Here is a 17,971-nt window from a genome sequence, read left to right as displayed (position 1 = left end):
TTCCATATTGCAGGGTACAGTAAATCAATGATTATATACATAGGTAGCATATTGTTTAAAAAAAAAATCTCAAAAAAAATAATTAAAAAAAATGGATTTAAAAAACCTTTGAAATTCACTGAAAAAACCATAGGTTTCACACACGTTATAGTTAATAATTAGCATTTAAAAAACCTTGCAAATTCACTGAAAAAACCAGAGGTTTCACACACGATATAGTTAGCTGGACATTTCACTCGTACAAAACCATTGAAATTCCCCCGTTATAGTTAGTTCAGCTAACTATAACTCGCACTCCTGCAATCCACTGCTGATGATGTCACATATTACATCACTCATGACATGGTCAGTGACATCACTGATGACATCACTGATGACATCACTGATGACGTCATCCTTTGACTGTGTGTTTCTGAACAGTTTTAATATGTTTAATATTTTTAGGGAAAGGCCTGTTGAATAAGTGGGTGTAAAAGTGATTGAATGGATGATTTTGTAGGTGCGTAACTGACTCTATAAGTGAGTCATTAAATGTATCTTACTGCATCCTAGTGACTAAACTGTGTGAATCTCTGTATGTGTCTGTGTGTTGGTGTAGAAGTGGCTGCATGGTTTTGTAAATAGCTATATGAGTGTCTATATGGGTTAATTATTGGTTGTCTAAGTATCTGTATGGGTGCCTGAGTGTATTAGTGGGTGAGGTGTGTGCAATGATGTATGAGTGGGTGATTCTATGGGTACATGGTTTTAAGAGTGCAACTGTGATCGACTGTATGGCTGGCTGAGTGTATGTAAGGGTGTGTTAGTGATTGAATGTATATCTCAGTTGTACATGTGACAGTAACTACATATATGAAACACAGTGAATATGTGTATAAGAGTATATAACTATCTATATCTGAGAGTGTGTGATTGCGGGACTGGCGGTATGGATGAGTCTGACCTTGTACTAGAAATTGAATAAGAGTGTCAAAATGTTTTAGTATTTTTATGAGTAAGTGAACTTGAGTGTGTTTAACTGTATAGGTGAGTTAATTGGAGTGTGTTTACTTATTCGCACAACTGACTAGGTGTGTCAGTACCTCAATGGATGATCGTTAGTGTGTGAGTGTCTACATATCTGTCTAAATGCATATGTTAGTCTTGTACGGAGTGACTGTATGTATAAGTGACTGTACAGTTGAGTGAGTGGAGGTGCATGTAGATCTAAGAGTCAATGAGTATTGGAGTAGCTATGGTTTTCAAAATAGCCGTCTGAAATTTTGAGTTGGTGTATCAAAATTTAGATTGGGTGGGAGAAGGTGTACTAATTCATCACATATATGACGTCATCAGTGATGTCATCAGTGATGTCACTGACCATGTCATGAGTGATGTAATATGTGACGTCATCAGCAGTGGATTGCGGGCGCGCGAGTTATAGTTATCTGAACTAACTATAGCGGGGTAATTTCAATGGTTTTGTACGAGTGAAATGTCCAGCTAACTATAACGTGTGTGAAACCTCTGGTTTTTTCAGTGAATATATATATATATATATATATTCACTGAAAAAACCATAGGTTTCACACACGTTATAGTTAGGAATTAGCATTTAAAAAACCTTGCAAATTCACTGAAAAAACCATAGGTTTCACACATGTTATAGTTAGCTGGACATTTTACTGATAAAAAACCAATGAAATTCCCCCGTTATAGTTACTGTAGGCAACTATAACTCACGCGACCGTAATCCTCTGCTGATGCTAATACTGTATTTAGACACTTGTTTGCCCATGTCTTCTTCCATTAAATTTTAGCTATACATATATTACAAATATTTTTTTTTCATAAAGACACATATGTCATCAGCAGAGGATTACGGTCGCGTAATCGGCGAAATTTTCGAAAAAATTAAAATTGCCTTTTTTCACTTGGGGGATCGTTGGGGACTCCCTCGACATGGCTAGGTGCTTGGGAGCTGTCTAAACAGCCCCTTTACATATTTTTGCACTTTGTTTTTCAACCCCCTGTCAGAGTGCGAGAGAGAAAATGGCGGCCGCCGCTTCCTGGTTTTGACCGATTCGAATGTTTACTAAGATCTAACGGCCAATCAGAATCGCGCTCGCGCACGTCACCGTACGCGTACGGTAAGCGCACCGTAAGCGCACCGTAAGCTGGCTCAGATATATATATTGATTTAAAGGCTATTTTCTCAGAATCTACTGAACAGATTTACACCAAACCTACAAAAGGCACTTCCTTGACCTGAGGACTACCTCTCTGCCAAATTTCATTAAATTCTGTTCAGCCGTTCGGGCTGTAGCTCTGTCTAAAGGTCCTATGGAAAAATGCATGGGAAAAACGCGTTTTGGGACCCCCCTTTTATCTCAGCCCCCGCTTGACGAATCCCCCCCAGACTTTCAGGGTAGGAGCGGAGCTCAACGCCCCACCTATTTTGAAAATTTTGCGAGGATTCGTCGACCGGCGCCAAAGTTATTCAAAATAGAATGTTGCGGATTTCCTATGGTAAGAGGGTCCTAACTAGAACTATCTACTGGCGACCGCCAGTAGATAATATATATATATATATATATATATATATATATATATATATATATATATATATATTACCAGTAGGTAATTATAGTTAGGACCTATTTTCCATAGGAAATACGCAACATTCTATTTGAAATAACGTTCGTGCCTATTGACGAATCTTCGTGAAAGTTTCCAAGCTTTTGGCCAGCTCCGGTCCGCTCCTATCCTGAAAATTTCACAGTGATTCGTCAAGCGGGGGCCAAGAAAAAAGGGGGGTCCCAAAACACATTTTCCCCATGCAATTTCCTATAGGACCTGTTGACGCAGCTACAGCCCGAACTGCTGAATGGAATTATACCAAATTTGGCAAAGAGGTAGTCCTCGGTTCAGACTCATGCCTTTTGCTTAAATGGTATAAATCCATTCAGTAGTTCCTGAGAAAATTAGAGTTAAAAAGATTGATATATCTGGGCGGAGCCTAACCACACATCTCATCGTGAGATCTGATTGGCTGTCAGTACTTCTTCCAAGAAGTGTTGGCAGCCATCTTGGGAAGAATATACATGATAGCACCTCATTAAAAAGCATTGCAGTTAATAGAAGGTTTTAAGACTTTAGTTACATTATAAATCATTTGTTGATGGTACCATACTCATTTTAGGAATTGTGGTGTGTTCTAAGGTGATTTTACCATGTGAAAAAGCCTTCTGCTGTGATATCATGAATCATGTTTGAGAGAAAACTATTTTCTCATGCTTTTCCCACTGAGGTTTGGAAGGTGATCTATAAGCTAAACTGAGAGCATATTTTCTGTAAATTCACATTATCTTTCTCAGTCATGTGAGAATGAAGTCTGACATTCTCAGTAAAACATGTACATCCAACAAGGGCAGAGACTGTCAGTTGATTCCTTTGTGTTCTACTGCAGCTTCCCAGAGTGTTCTAAAGAACAACTAGAGCGCTAACAGTCCTACTTATGACAAACGTATTGCACACCTGAAGCCATCTTGATTGGAATAAAGTGGTAACTCTTAAAACATTTAATTTAAAAAGGAACAAAATGAGGGGGTTCATTTTGCCATAGAAAGTATGATTAGTGCTGCAGAAAGAAAAATTAGGGCACATTTTGAGTGACTTCTCAAATCCTCTTCTATTTCATAAAAAAAGTCTGACATGCAGACTGAAACATGCACTTTCAATACCACGAGCAGACTTCCCTGGTGAGCAGTAGCTTTACTACAGTGATCTAATAAGCAACTAGAGTGCTAACATTCTGAATTTATGGCAAATGTGTGACACATCTGAATGCCTTCTTGATGGAATCAAAGTAAAAAACAGAAAGTATTTCCTACTGAGGAGACTGCAGTAATTGAGGAAATTAGGAAACTTCATAACAAATAAATCTCCCAAGATGGCCACCATAGACAAAAGAGCGAAAATGTAGCCCAAATATCACCTAGATGTAGCCCAAGTATAGCCCAATGACAGAATGTCCCAGAGTGTTCTAATGAACAACTAGAGCGCTAACAGTCTTACTTATGACAAAAGTATGGCACACATAAAGCCATCTTGATTGTAATAAAGAGGTAACACTTAAAACATTTAATTTACAAAGGAACAAAATGAGGGGGTTCATTTTGCCATAGCACTTATGATTAGTGCTGAAGAAAGGAAAATTAGGGCACATTTTGAGTGACTTCTCAAATCCTCTTCTATTTCATTAAAAAATTCTGATATGCAGACTGAAACATGCACTTTTAATAGAAGCAGCAAACTTCCGTGGTGAGCAGTAGCTTTACTACAGTGATCTAATGAGCAACTAGAGTGCTAACATTCAGAATTTATGGCAAATGTGTGACATATCTGAATACATTCTTGATGGAATCAAAGTAAAAAACTGAAAGCATTTCCTACTGAGGAGACTGCAGTAAATGAGGAAATTATGAAACTTCATAATAAATAAATCTCCCAAGATGGCCACCAGAGACAAAAGAGCCCAAATGCAGCACACATCAACCAGATGTAGCCCACATGTAGCCCAATGACAGAAGTGTGCAAAACACTTATTTTTTGTGTATTTGCAGTTTTATATAGTGCAGACTTGTCAGGTATTGGAGTGCTTTACATGAGCATTGGTTACATCACACAAGATCAAATTCATTTTGGTTGTAGACATGGGGAGATTAAGTGATTTGACCAGAATCACAGAATGTTGAGCTGAGGCAGAAACTCCAACCTGGTTCCCCAGTTGCAAAGTCTGCAGCTCTTTAAGTAACACCACATCCTCTCCCCTAGGTGCAACATTTAATCAAGTGGTCAACTGGATAAAAAACATAAAGATTACAAATAATTTAAAAGTTCTTTGTCGCTATTTGAAAACTCAGAAAATATGTCCTCATTTTAATTTTTAAGAGCACTAACCATACTTTTGATGCAAATAAGACCCTCTCATATACGTAATTTCTAAAGGAAATGCTCTAGGTATTACAGTTTTGATTACATCAAGATGACGTCAGGCGTTCCACACTTTTTTAATAAATATAGAATGTTAGCAATCTAGTTGTTCATTGGGATACTGTTGAGAGGCAGAGACCAGGGGCACGGACTCTGAAAATTGAAGGCAGGTAGGAGAGTGCAGAGGCAACAATTTGACCACACTGGGCAGGCAGGAAGGGCAGTGGCAGCACAACAGACTATGGAGGGCAGTGGAAAGGGGGCAGGGGCAACAAACCAACAATACAGGACTGTCAAGAGAGGCTGTGGCAATATAATAGACAATTGTGGGCAGAAGGAAGAGGCAGTGGTAGTACAACCATACATGCCAACAGACCCGTTTCAGCCAGGAAACGTCCAATGTTTTTAAGCTCAAATGGGCTTTATTTGATCTGTCTCCTGTCTCCTCTTTTTCAATGTAACTCAAAGTGTTCGCAAGTATGGTACATTGGATCATGGTAGGCAGGAGGAATTGGGGTAGGGACATGGACTCGGATAACAGAGGACAGGAGTGACATGGAGAGGTGCACCAAACTGACCCTACAGGGCAGGCATCAGGGTTTGCAGCAGCACAATACACCACACAGGGCATGCGGGACGGGAGTGCAGTGCAACAATCCATAGAAAGCAATAGGGCGGGGACAGAACCATGCACATGGACAACAGAGAACAGAGGGGAAAGAGGCAATGGTAGCTAGCTGACCATAATGGACAGACAGGAGAGAAAGCGGCAGCATAACAGACAATAAAGGGCAGGAGGGACGGATCAGGGGCATTATAATGGAACAGACAAACCAGGAGGGAGGGAATAGGGGTCTGCACATGGAAACAGAGGACTGAGGGCAAGGGGGCAGGGCAGGAGCAGCAAGATGACCATGGAGGTCAGGCAGGATGGGCACTAAAAACAAGACACACCATGGAGAGCAACAGTGAGACTATGATGGCATACACACAGACAATGGAGGGAAGGTGGGAGGGGGTCAGGGGCATCTAGATGACCACACAGGGAAGGTGGGAGGGCCATGGCAGCACAGAAGACCATGCATGGCAAGCGGGAGGGTTAGTGGTAGCACAATGGCTATGATGGGCAAGAAGGAGGGTGCAGGGGCATGCACAAAGGACCATGGAGGAAAGAAGAGAGGGTCAGGACCTGGGCACAGACAAGAGAGTTCAAGGGAAGGGGCCTCACAACAGACCGCGCAGGGCAGGCAGGAGGAGCAGTTGCAGCACAACAGATCAGGGAGGACAGAAGGGTGTGGCAGTAAAATGGACCATGGAGGACCGGAGGAAGGGGATAGGGGCATGACATGTGGACAGGCAGGGTGGAGGTGGCAGGGACTGGTTACAGTCATCTGACAATGCTAGACAGGTGGGAGTGGAGTGGCAGCTCAACAGAACACTCAGAGAAGATAGGAGTGGCAGGTCCATGGAACATGGTGGGCAAAAAGAATGGAGCAGGGGCATGCACAAAGACATCTGAGGGCTGGGGGAAGGAGAATAGGGGCAGCAAGCTAAGCACAGAGGCTAAGCAGGATGTCAATGATGGGCCATCAAATTGGGCAATGGAGTGCAGGAGGAGTGGACTGGTACATCATGCTAAATGGAGGGCAGTGGCAGAACATCAGACCATGCATGGCAGAAGGGAGGAGGCTAGTCCATGGATTCAGACAACAGAGGATAGGGAGGAGGTGGATGGGGCAGCAAGCTAACTGTTCAGAGAAGGTGGGTATTAGGAACTTTATTGTTTTTAAAATGTGTGTCTGTGCGAACTACTTAAAATATAAACAAGTATGCAGCATAATCTCACTTTTATTCAGGAAGAAGAGGACGTTTGTGACCGTGACTCCGGGCTCACTTGGCAGAAACACCCCTGATCCTCCACCCCCCATCGCAAAATGTAATGCCTGTGAAAAGCGTAGGTGGACGCAGTGGTATATAGAACATAGTCCTGAGAGCATGATTGAAAATGAAAACTAGATATAGTATATGGTATAAACTATGCACCAAAAATTGTTATATAAGATGAACCGGGGCGTGAAATATAATATGCAATACATTGAGCGCAATGACAGATTTATTGGAGAGCGCGAGATAGCACAGGCACTAGCGCGTGCTATGCGATATGCGCCTTGGGGTGTAATATGCACAGGGCAGTGTTGTGTAAACTAACTAGTCTCTAAAGTTGTAATATAAAATATGTGCTGGGGAGTGTAACGTTGCATATGCACTGTGACAAAGATATGGATCCCAGATTGTAATATGTATGGCATAGCGCTGTGCGTTATAACATAGGCATCGAGGAAGGCACATTAGATGGGGTAATATAACCTGTGCAAAGGCAAGTGTGGCATGACATATTCACGGGGTGGTGTTACAGTGCACATGGGCTAGAGAGTGTCATAGCATACGCACTAGCTGGTGGAATACAACACAGAGGTGTGTGGCACTCAGCGGGCACTGGTGGGTGTAACATAGCATTGGGCTCAGCCAGGAGCTCGCTTTGATTCTCAAGTGAGGTTTGTCTCCTTTCCAGAGAGTAAAATAAAAAGTATTACACATCCGGCGGTGGATGTGTGTTTTATTAACCGTGAGGGGTGTTTCTTGCATAGTTTGGTCGAATTTTTGTCGAATCCCCTTTGAATGGCTTGGTGTGTGTGTGTATTAAATGTGCCCATCAATAGCTACTCATGTTTGTATAAATAAATAACAAGGGTGTCTACTTGGAGAGTACCCACCAGCCGGGATTAGGCACGGTAGGGCGACAGACATGTCAGAGCTTCACTAGTGGTGTAGATACATTCCATGTGGATTCATTGTATGCATAGGCGCCTTTTAATGAATATCACGCAAATCGTCATGTTGATAGGTACATACAGTTTGTCCAGCATGTCCTAGGTGTTTCTATAAATATATTAAAAAAAATAATAATAAAAAACAAAGGCCGGCCCTGGGGGATGGGGTCCCCGGGGCCATAAGTGACCTGAGGAGGGGGGCAACGCAGCCCCCCTCCTAAAGAATAAAAAAAAAAAAGGCCATGACCCGGGGGTTCGGGTCCCCGGGGCTGATTAAGGCCTTGGGAGGGCCACATTTTTTGTTTTTTCAACAAAAAAAATTAGGGTGCAGGCCCTGGGGGATGGGGTCCCCAGGGCCAATAAATTAGAAAAAAAGGGGGGGGCACACAGCCCTCCTTCTTAAAAAAATAATATAAACAAAAGACCAGCATCGCGCCGGAGGCCACGCCCCCTCCTTGCAGCACTCTGCAAACGCGCCCCCTGGCCAGTTGTAAGTTGGGGAAGTAATTGCCCTTCAATACTGAGGGTCCCCGAGGGCCAACTAGCCCAACAGGTATCTCCAGTATGTGCCAGGGAGCTGCGTTGCAGACAGGTATTCTGAGGCCATGCCCCTTTTTACACCTCTACGCAATGCAGCTCTGTGGCACTTACTGGAGGTACCTAGTGGGCTAGTTTGACCCTAGGGACCCTTAGGATTCAAGGGGACTTAATCTCTCAACTTAAAACGGCCACAGGGCGCGTTTACAATGTGGTGAAGGGAGGGGAGGCCTGAGGTGACGTGTGCAAACACGCCCTGTGGCCCTTTTTAAGTTGGGGAAATAATTCCCTTTCAATCCTGTGGGACCCTGGGGGCCAACTAGCCCACCAGGTGCTTCCAGTAAGCGCCACTGCTCTGCGTTGCAGAGAGGTGGTGCAGGCCGTGCCCCGTTTTACACCTCTCTGCAATGGCGCTTACTGGACGTACCTAGTGGGCTATTTTGCCCCTAGGCACCCTCAGGATTCAAGGGAACTTAATCTCCCCACTTAAAAAACGGCCACAGGGCGTGTTTGCACAGTGGTGAAGGGAGGGGGCGGGGCCTGAGTTAACGTGTGTAAACACGCCCTGTGGCGCTTTTTAAGAGGTAGTTTTAATCCCCTGCCCTATTATATACTAGGGGCTTACAGAGGAGGTCATGCTTATCACAGGGGGACCCCAACGCATAGTGTTCCCTAGTGTATGTAGGTGTTTTCACTGTATTCTGAGTGTCTTTTAACATAGCACTGGCTCTAGGACTGGTTAGTCAGACTCAGTTACCACCAGTATCCGTCTGAAAAAGTTGAGGGTACAGGATGATTTTGCAACAAGGCTTCTTTCTGCTCTTCTGTTTTTTCTTTCTGCACGTTATCCTTCTTCCTGCACTTTTCTTCGTCTTTGAGGACTTCTGTTGCTTCTTTCTGCATTTCTTTTTTTTCTTTCTGTGCGTTTTTTCTTCTTTCTTCACATGTCCTATCTCTGTAGGCATAGTTAGAAATTAGCATTTAAAAAACCTTTGAAATTCACTGAAAAAACCAGAGGTTTCAGGTATGTTATAGTTAGGAATTAGCATTTAAAAAACCTTAGAAATTCACTGAAAAAACCATAGGTTTCAGGGTGTTATAGTTAGCTGGACTTTTCACTCATACAAAACCATTGAAATTCCCCCATTATAGTTAGTTCAGCTAACTATGACTGGGGCGCCCGACATGGTCAGTGACATCACTCATGACATCACTGATGACATCTCAAATGACATCACTGATGACATCATCCTTGTGGCAGACCTCCTCTCACCCTAATATAACCTTTGATACACACATTCAAAAATAGAAACTAACATTTTCAAAACAATGGACATACCAATACCAGATACAACAACCTATGCAGTAGTTCTAAGATCCACATACCCATCCACTCATTCACCAACAGTCCTATACAGTCACTCATATATGTACTCACTCATCATATGTACTCATACACCTATACATCCTGTTACACAACACCACTCATCCATAGAGTTACTCACACACATAGTCACTCATGCTAATAAAGAATCAAACATCCATTTACTTGCATATACAGTTATACTCACACCACCACACTTACTTCTACAGAAACTTACACATACTTAGTCTTTTAAACAATCACTTATAGAAACACATACTTATTCACACAGGAACTCTTTCAATCTCTCACTCTCACATATACTCACTTATATACACCAATAGTCACATATACTAGTTTAAAACATATGTAGTTACTCATAAAGACACTATTGATACAGTCATTCACTCACTAATACACCCATGCACACACTCATCCACCCATACAGTCCTAAACACATGCTGTCTTCAACACATACAACCAGTGAGCCACTAATTCATGCACCTATGCACTACGTAATAACCCCACCGAACCATACAGACACTCAGACACTCATACTGATACTCAAGTCAAGTCAAGAAAGCTTTATTCGACGATTGTCATAAAAGCATACAAAGTTTATAAATATACACAATTACAGACGACATATTAAAAATAGTTTAAGACAATAAATAAAGGCATTTGCAAAAAGATTAACATTACAGGGTATAGGGGTGGTTATCTCGCCAACATTTTGTTCCTGATCACCCATGCCCTTCCTAGAAACTTGGCAACAGATATGTAGACAAATGGGATTTCAGCAGAACGCATAATACGCACTGCCGCCTTAGCATTTCTGGTACCCAGCTGTCGGCACATTGATTTTAACCAGAACTGGCGGGGAATTACATAGGATGGACATTGAAACAGAAAATGATTGACCGATTCAATAGGTGCAGTACAGCCAGGACAATTAAGCACGTTAGACACGGCCCATCTAGATGTAAACTCTCTTACTGGGAGACTGCCAACCCTGAATTGAGAATATAGCTTCCTGTCCAGAGGATTTGTAATGTCATCCCAAAAAGGTGCCAGAGAAATAGTATCCTTAAAATCAAGAAAGATACCAGACAATGAAAGCGGGGCTGTGGATCTAAAAATTGGAATTGCTACCCTTTCCCAATATAAAGCCTTCGATACTTCCTTAGACGGGAAGCTAACGTTTAGTGGATCCTCCCACAAGATTTTTAAACCCAGGTCTTGGAACGAATCACGCAATCTACGGAGCCACTTGACCTTATGAAAGGTGTCCAATTTGATAATATCCATCAGGCCAAGAGCAAAGAGCCTAAGTTCAGGAGTCACCCATAGGCGTCTCCAATATAAAACTGGGCAAAACAGGGCAATTAGTGCTATTGGCCTTATACCTAAATCATAGGACAGGGGGCAAAGGGGAGTGCTCTGAGGTAGTTTAGTGAGATTCCTTAAGAATCTATTTTCAGAGGTAGATAGTTTATGTACATTATCAAATCCCCACAACTCTACTCCATAGAGCGCAGCACCAACCACTTTACCATCGTACACCCGAAGAGCAGGGTTAATGGGTTTAGTCAGGGATTTGGCGTGTTCTTTACTTAACGCGCCAGAGAGCTGGGAGTGTTTAAGGGATGCCCAATCTACTTGCTTTTTCCATCCCAGATCATGTTGAATGCAAATACCTAGATAAGTAAAATCTTGGACCTGGTCCAATGGCATATTATTCATATATATTTTACTTTTAAAGATTTCGACTGGTTAAAAGACATAAATTTAGATTTTAAAACATTAATTTCAAGGCCGCGGGCTGAGCAGAAGTCCTCGAAAATACCTAATGACTTCTGTAGGCCGCTCGGTGTTTTAGAAATTATAAGACAATCGTCAGCAAACATTAAAATAGGAATTTTTCCACCTGCCAAAGAGGGGGCATCTACATTTGCATCTATTAGTAATGTGGCCACATCGTTAATATACAGGGAAAATAAAGTTGGTGCGAGTACGCATCCCTGTCTGACCCCCTTCTGGATAGGAAACTGTTTAGTCACTTGGCCGACCCCACCCCAACGAATCTGTGCAAAATTATCTGCATGAAGTCTGGCGATTAGGGAGATTAGGACAGCAGGCATCCCCATCTTGTCTAAAGTAGCCCAAAGGGATGCCCGGGGGACAAGATCAAAGGCTGCCCTAAGATCTATAAAGGCAGCATATAAGCTGCCCCCCCCTAAGTAGACCACTTTCCAGTAGAGCATAGCAAAATGCAGCACCTGGTCAATGGTGCTTATTCTAGCTCTAAAACCAGCTTGTAAATGGGAAAGGATTGTATTCTCTAAAGCCCAGTCCAGCACTTTATTCAGGATCAACCTGCCTAGAATCTTTTGCGTAGTATCAATCAAACTGATTGGACGGTAGTTAGCAGGGAGGGACTTGTCTCCTGTCTTGAACACCGGGATAATTTCAGCACCTTTCCAGGAAGTGGGGATCGGGGCACCTCTGGCAACCAAGTTGGCTAGAATTAAGATATAGTTTCCCCAAGATTTGCTATTATTCAAAAAAATATCAGCAGGGACTCTATCCAACCCAGGGGCTTTTCCAGGAACCAGTGTCTTAAGGGCAATAGTAACATCACCTATGGAAAATGCATCTTCCTTGTAAAAAATAATTTGATAATTAGAAAAGGGGCACGTATCTTCTTCAGCAGCATAAAGGACCTCAAAATGTTTGACCCAAGCATCTTGCGAAACCCAATTTTGGGGTTTATCGGGGTTACCCCAAGTACCCCATCTAAAAACAGACCAGAAACGTCTCATATCCTTTTGGGCACCTGCTTCCCTAAGTTCCTGCCATCTTTGGAAGTCCCACGCTCTCTTTGATTTAAAAATAGCTTGCTTATAGGCATATCTGGCGGTGCGAACTTTGAGACTATCGCCAGATTTCAGTGCAATTCCCAAGTTCACACGAGCATCTCTACATTCAGTAGAATACCATCGTGTTGAAAAATCTTGTTTGGGCTTAGGTAGTTTGCAAGCCCTTACAAAAATATTTTTAAGTTCAAGGAAAAAAGAATCGTGGATCGACATTTCAGGTATGCAATGTGATTCCAAGAGACACTGGTTATATACGACCCCTAAATCTTGGGTGGCAAGCTCTAAGCTATTTAAAATACGTGTTAAACATTCTTGACTTTGGACAATCTTATTCCACTTAACATGGCGCAGATCGTTAGTGATAACTACATCTTGTTGGTACTGCGGAGGAATATCACTATGGGCAATGGGGGTCACCCAATACAAGATAGACAGAGAGAGGGGATTGTGGTCACTCTCCAATCTGTCTATGACCACCATGCCCCTCAGGGTCTCCCAAAGATCTAGTGATAGCAGAATATAATCAATCCTGCTAGTACGGCAACCACTCTTAAAGGTAATAGTCCCTAACTTGTCTTGTTCAGTCCTGCCATTTGCTGCACGTCGCCCCATATTCAAACAGAGGGCATTAATCTGGATTGCTAGTTCATACTGATACTCAAAAAACCAACTAATAACCTATATAGACACTCATGTAGCTACTCACCAACCCATGCAGCCACTTGTACACAAAGTGAGAGACTGATACAGATATTTACATATTTAAAGATTACTCACTAAGCCATGTATTCACTAAGATACACTTAATCAGTCAGTTATGCAATCAATTTTTCAAAAACAAATCATCCATTTAGACGCTTATATACCCATTTATTCTTCCATCGACCTTAAGATATACATATATAAAACATATGTAATTTTCAGAAAAACACACATTCACTGGATGATGTCATCAGTGATGTCATCAGTGATGTCATTTGAGATGTCATCAGTGATATCATGAGTGATGTCACTGACCATGTCATGAGTGATGTAATATGTGACGTCATCAGCAGTGCATTGCGGGCGTGCGAGTTGTAGTTAGCTGAACTAACTATAATGGGGGAATTTCAATGTTTTTGTACGAGTGAAAAGTCCAGTTAACTATAACACCCCTGAAACCTATGTTTTTTTCAGTGAATTTCTAAGGTTTTTTAAATGCTAATTCCTAACTATAACGTGCCTGAAACCTATGTTTTTTTTAGTGAATATATATATAATAGATATATATTTTCACTGAAAGATATAGTTAGTTGGACATTGCACTCGTACAAAACCAGTGAAATTCCCCTGTTATAGTTAGTTCATCTAAGTATAACTCGCGCCCCCGCAATGCACTGCTGATGACTTCACATATTACATCATTCATGATATGGTCAGTGACATCTCAAATTACATCACTGATGACATATCAAAGGACATCACTGATGACATCATCCATGTGATAATTTCATTCATCTTCTCACACCCCAATATAAATTTAGATACACCCACTCTAAATTACAGACTGCCATTCTCAAAACCATAGACACTACAACAGCAGTAATTACATACCCACTCACTGATTCTTAGGTCTACAGACACATCCACTCACTCACCCATCCAGTCACTCATACTTATGGTCACTCAGTACAGGACTATCATATGTACTCATACACCAATATAGACACTCAGGCACCGCCACTAATCCATAGAGATACTCACTCACCTAGTCAGTCATGCAAATAATTATTCACCCTCCCATTTACTCACCTATACAGTTATACACACACCAGCTCACTTACTCATACAAATACTAGCACATTCATACGTTCTTATACAATCACTGATTCAAGCAAATTCTCATCCATGCAGCCACTCTCACAATCACACACTCTCACTTACAGCCATATATATACTCTAACACACATATATACTGCCTTTCATATATGTAGTTACTCACATGTGTACCACTGAGATATACATTCACTCACTAACACACCCATACACACACTCACTCACCCATACAGTCCATCACAGATGCAGACGTCAAACTATGCACCCAGTGAATCATCCACTCACACATCAATGCACAGAGTCACACACGCCCCACCCACACAAACACTCAGGCACCCATTCAGATACTCAGACAACCAATCAATAACTCATATAGACACTTATGTAGTTATTCATAAACCCATGCAGTCGCTTACAAATCAACAGACAGATGGATACAGAGATTCACAGTTTTGTCACTAACCCATGCATTCAGTAAGATAAGTTAATTCACTCACTTATAGAGTCAGTCACGCACCTACTAAAACATACATTCAGACACTTATACACCCACTCATTCTTCAATACGCCTTTCCCTATATATATTAAACATATTTAAACTTTACAGAAACACACAGTCACTTGATGATGTCACCAATGATGTCATCAGTGATGTCATTTGAGATGTCATCAGTGATGTCATCAGTAATGTAACTGACCATGTCATGAGTGGTGTAATATGTGATCTCATCAGCAGTGCATTGTGGGGGCGTGAGTTATAGTTAGCTGAACTAACTATAACTGGGGAATTTCACTGGTTTTGTACGAGAGCAATGTCCAACTAACTATAACTTTCCCTAAAACCTATGTTTTTTTCAGTGAATTTCTAAGGTTTTTTAAAGGCTAATTTCTAACTATAACGTGCCTGAAACCTATGGTTTTTCCAGTGAATTTCAAAGGTTTTCTAAATGCTAGTTTCTAACTATGCCTAAAGAGGTAAGACATGTGATGAAAGAAGAAACAACGCACAGAAAGAAAAAAAGAAATGCAGAAAGAAGCAACAGAAGTCCACAAAGACAAAGAAAAGAGCAGGAAGAAGCAAGACATGTGCAGAAAGAACCAACAGAGGAGTAGAAAGACTCCTTGTTACAAAATCATCCTGTGCCCACAACTTTTTCAGACGGGTACTGGTGGTAACTGACTCTGACTAACCAGGCCTAGAGCCAGTGGTATGCTAAAAGACACTTAGAATACAGTGAAAACACCTACATACACTAGGGAACACTATGTGTTGGGGTACCCCTGTGATTAGCATGACCTCCTCTGTAAGCCCCTAGAGTACATAATAGGGCAGGGGGATTAAAACTACCTCTTAAAAGGCACCACAAGGCTCGTTTGCACACTGGTGAAGGGAGGGGGGGCCTGAGATGACATGTGGGCAAACACGCCCTGTGGTGCGTTTGAAATTGGGGGATTAAGTCCCCTTGAATCCTGAGGGTCCCAGGGGTCCAACTAGCCCACCAGGTATCTCCAGTAAGTGCCACAGAGCTGCGTTGCAGAGAGGTGTAAAAAGGGGTATGGCCTGGACCACCTCTCTGCAACGTAGCGCAATGGCGCTTACTGGAAGCACCTGGTGGGCTAGTTGGCCCCCAGGGGTCCCCAGGATTGAAGGGGAATTATTTCCCCAACTTAAAACGTGCCGTAGAGCGTGTTTGCACACGTCACCTCAGGCCCCGTCCCCTCCCTTCCCCACTGTGTAAACGCACCCTGTGGCCATTTTAAGTTGGGAGATAAAGTCCCCTTGAATCCTGAGGGTCCCTAGGGGCAAAATAGCCCACTAGGTATGTCCAGTAAGCACCATTGCAGAGAGGTGTAAAAAGTGGCACGGCCTGGACCACCTCTCTGCAACGCAGCTCAGTGGCGCTTACTGGAAGCACCTGGTGGGCTAGTTAGCCCCCAGAGGCCCTCAGGATTGAAGGGGAATTATTTCCCCAACTTAAAACGCGCCATAGGGTGTGTTTGCACACATGTCAACTCAGGCCCCGCCCCCTCCATTGACCACTGTGCAAGCACATCCCATGGTGCGTTTTAAGTTGGGGGATTAAGTCCCTTTCAATCCTGAGGGTCCCTAGGGTCCAACTAGCCCACCAGGTACCTGCAATAGGCGCCACAGAGCTGCGTTGCAGAGAGGTGTAAAAAGGAGCTTTGCCTGGACCATCTCTCTGCAACACAGGTCTGTGGCCCTTACTGGAGGTACCTGGTGGGCTAGTTGGCCCTCAGGGGCCCTCAGGATTGAAGGGGAATTAATTCCCCAACTTAAAACGCACCACAAGGTGTGTTTGCACACATGTCAACTCAGGCCCCGCCCCCTCCCTTCACCACTGTGCAAACACATCCCGTGGTGCGTTTTAAGTTGGGGGATTAAGTCCCCTTGAATCCTGAGTATCCCTGGGATCCAACAACCCCACCAGGTACCTCCAGTTTGTGCCACAGGGCAGCGTTGCAGAGAGGTGGTCTGAGGCCACGCCCCTTTTTACACCTCTCTGCAACGCAGTCCTGTAGCACTTACTGGCGGTACCTGGTGGGCTAGTTGGCACCCAGGGACCCTCAGAATTGAAGGGGAATTAATTCCCCACCTTAAAACGCGCCACAGGGCCTGTTTGCACAGATGTCACATCAGGCACCGCCCCCTCCCTTCACCACTGTGCAAATGCGCCCTGTGGCACGTTTTAAGTTGGGGGATTAAGTGGGGACTGTGGGCGGGTCCCCAATTCCCCCACAGTTCCGCCGGTTCCCCGCTTCCTGTGGGAGCAGGCATTGCTTTTCCACACGGGAGCTGCGAAGATGCAGCTCCCCGTGTGGAAAAGCAATGTGGTTTGGTTTTTGGAAGAGAGAGCAGGTTCCCTGCTCTCTCTTCTAAAAACCAAACCAGAGTTTGCTATGACAGGGCGGGAGCTGCAAGGCACACGCCCTGTCATAGCAAACTGCAGTGTCCCGGGGTGAGCACATCAGGACACAGCTGGAGCTGACCCTGGGTGGTTACGGTCCCTAGGGCCATCATTGGCTCCAGGAGGGGGGGCATGCCACCCCCCTTCCAACATCAACACAGCCCCGGGGAAGTGGCGGTCCCCAGGTGTGTGGGGGGCAAGCCCCCCACACAGGTGTTTTTATAAAAAAAAGCCCTGGGGGTGGCAGGCCCTGGGGCTGCGGGGGCCCATGTGCCACCCGCAAATATTTATGCAAAGCCCGGGGGATGGGGTCCCCGGGGCAGTGTGGGGGGATTGGGGCCCCCCACACATTTTTACGCATGCCCCCAGGACCTGGCCCACCCGGGGTCTTTAATTAAATGAAGCGCGTGAGCCCACACTTTGTTTTAAAAAACAATTCGGCCAGATCCGCGGATCCTCCGCGCATCCTCCATGTATCCCGTGAATGAAAAAAAATAATAACATTTTTTTCGGGCCCTGGGGGTCCTTGTGGGACCCCCTGAGCAGGGCTGTTTCTACCCTGCCCGCTTTTCCTGTTTTGCGCATTTGTTTTTCTGTTTTCTTGTGCCTCGGTTCTACCGAGGTACAAGATGGCTGCCAACACTT

This window comes from Triturus cristatus, chromosome 11 (assembly GCF_964204655.1).
Source record: "Triturus cristatus chromosome 11, aTriCri1.1, whole genome shotgun sequence".
NCBI classification, from domain to species: domain Eukaryota; kingdom Metazoa; phylum Chordata; class Amphibia; order Caudata; family Salamandridae; genus Triturus; species Triturus cristatus.
Note: the sequence above shows the minus strand (reverse complement) of the source record.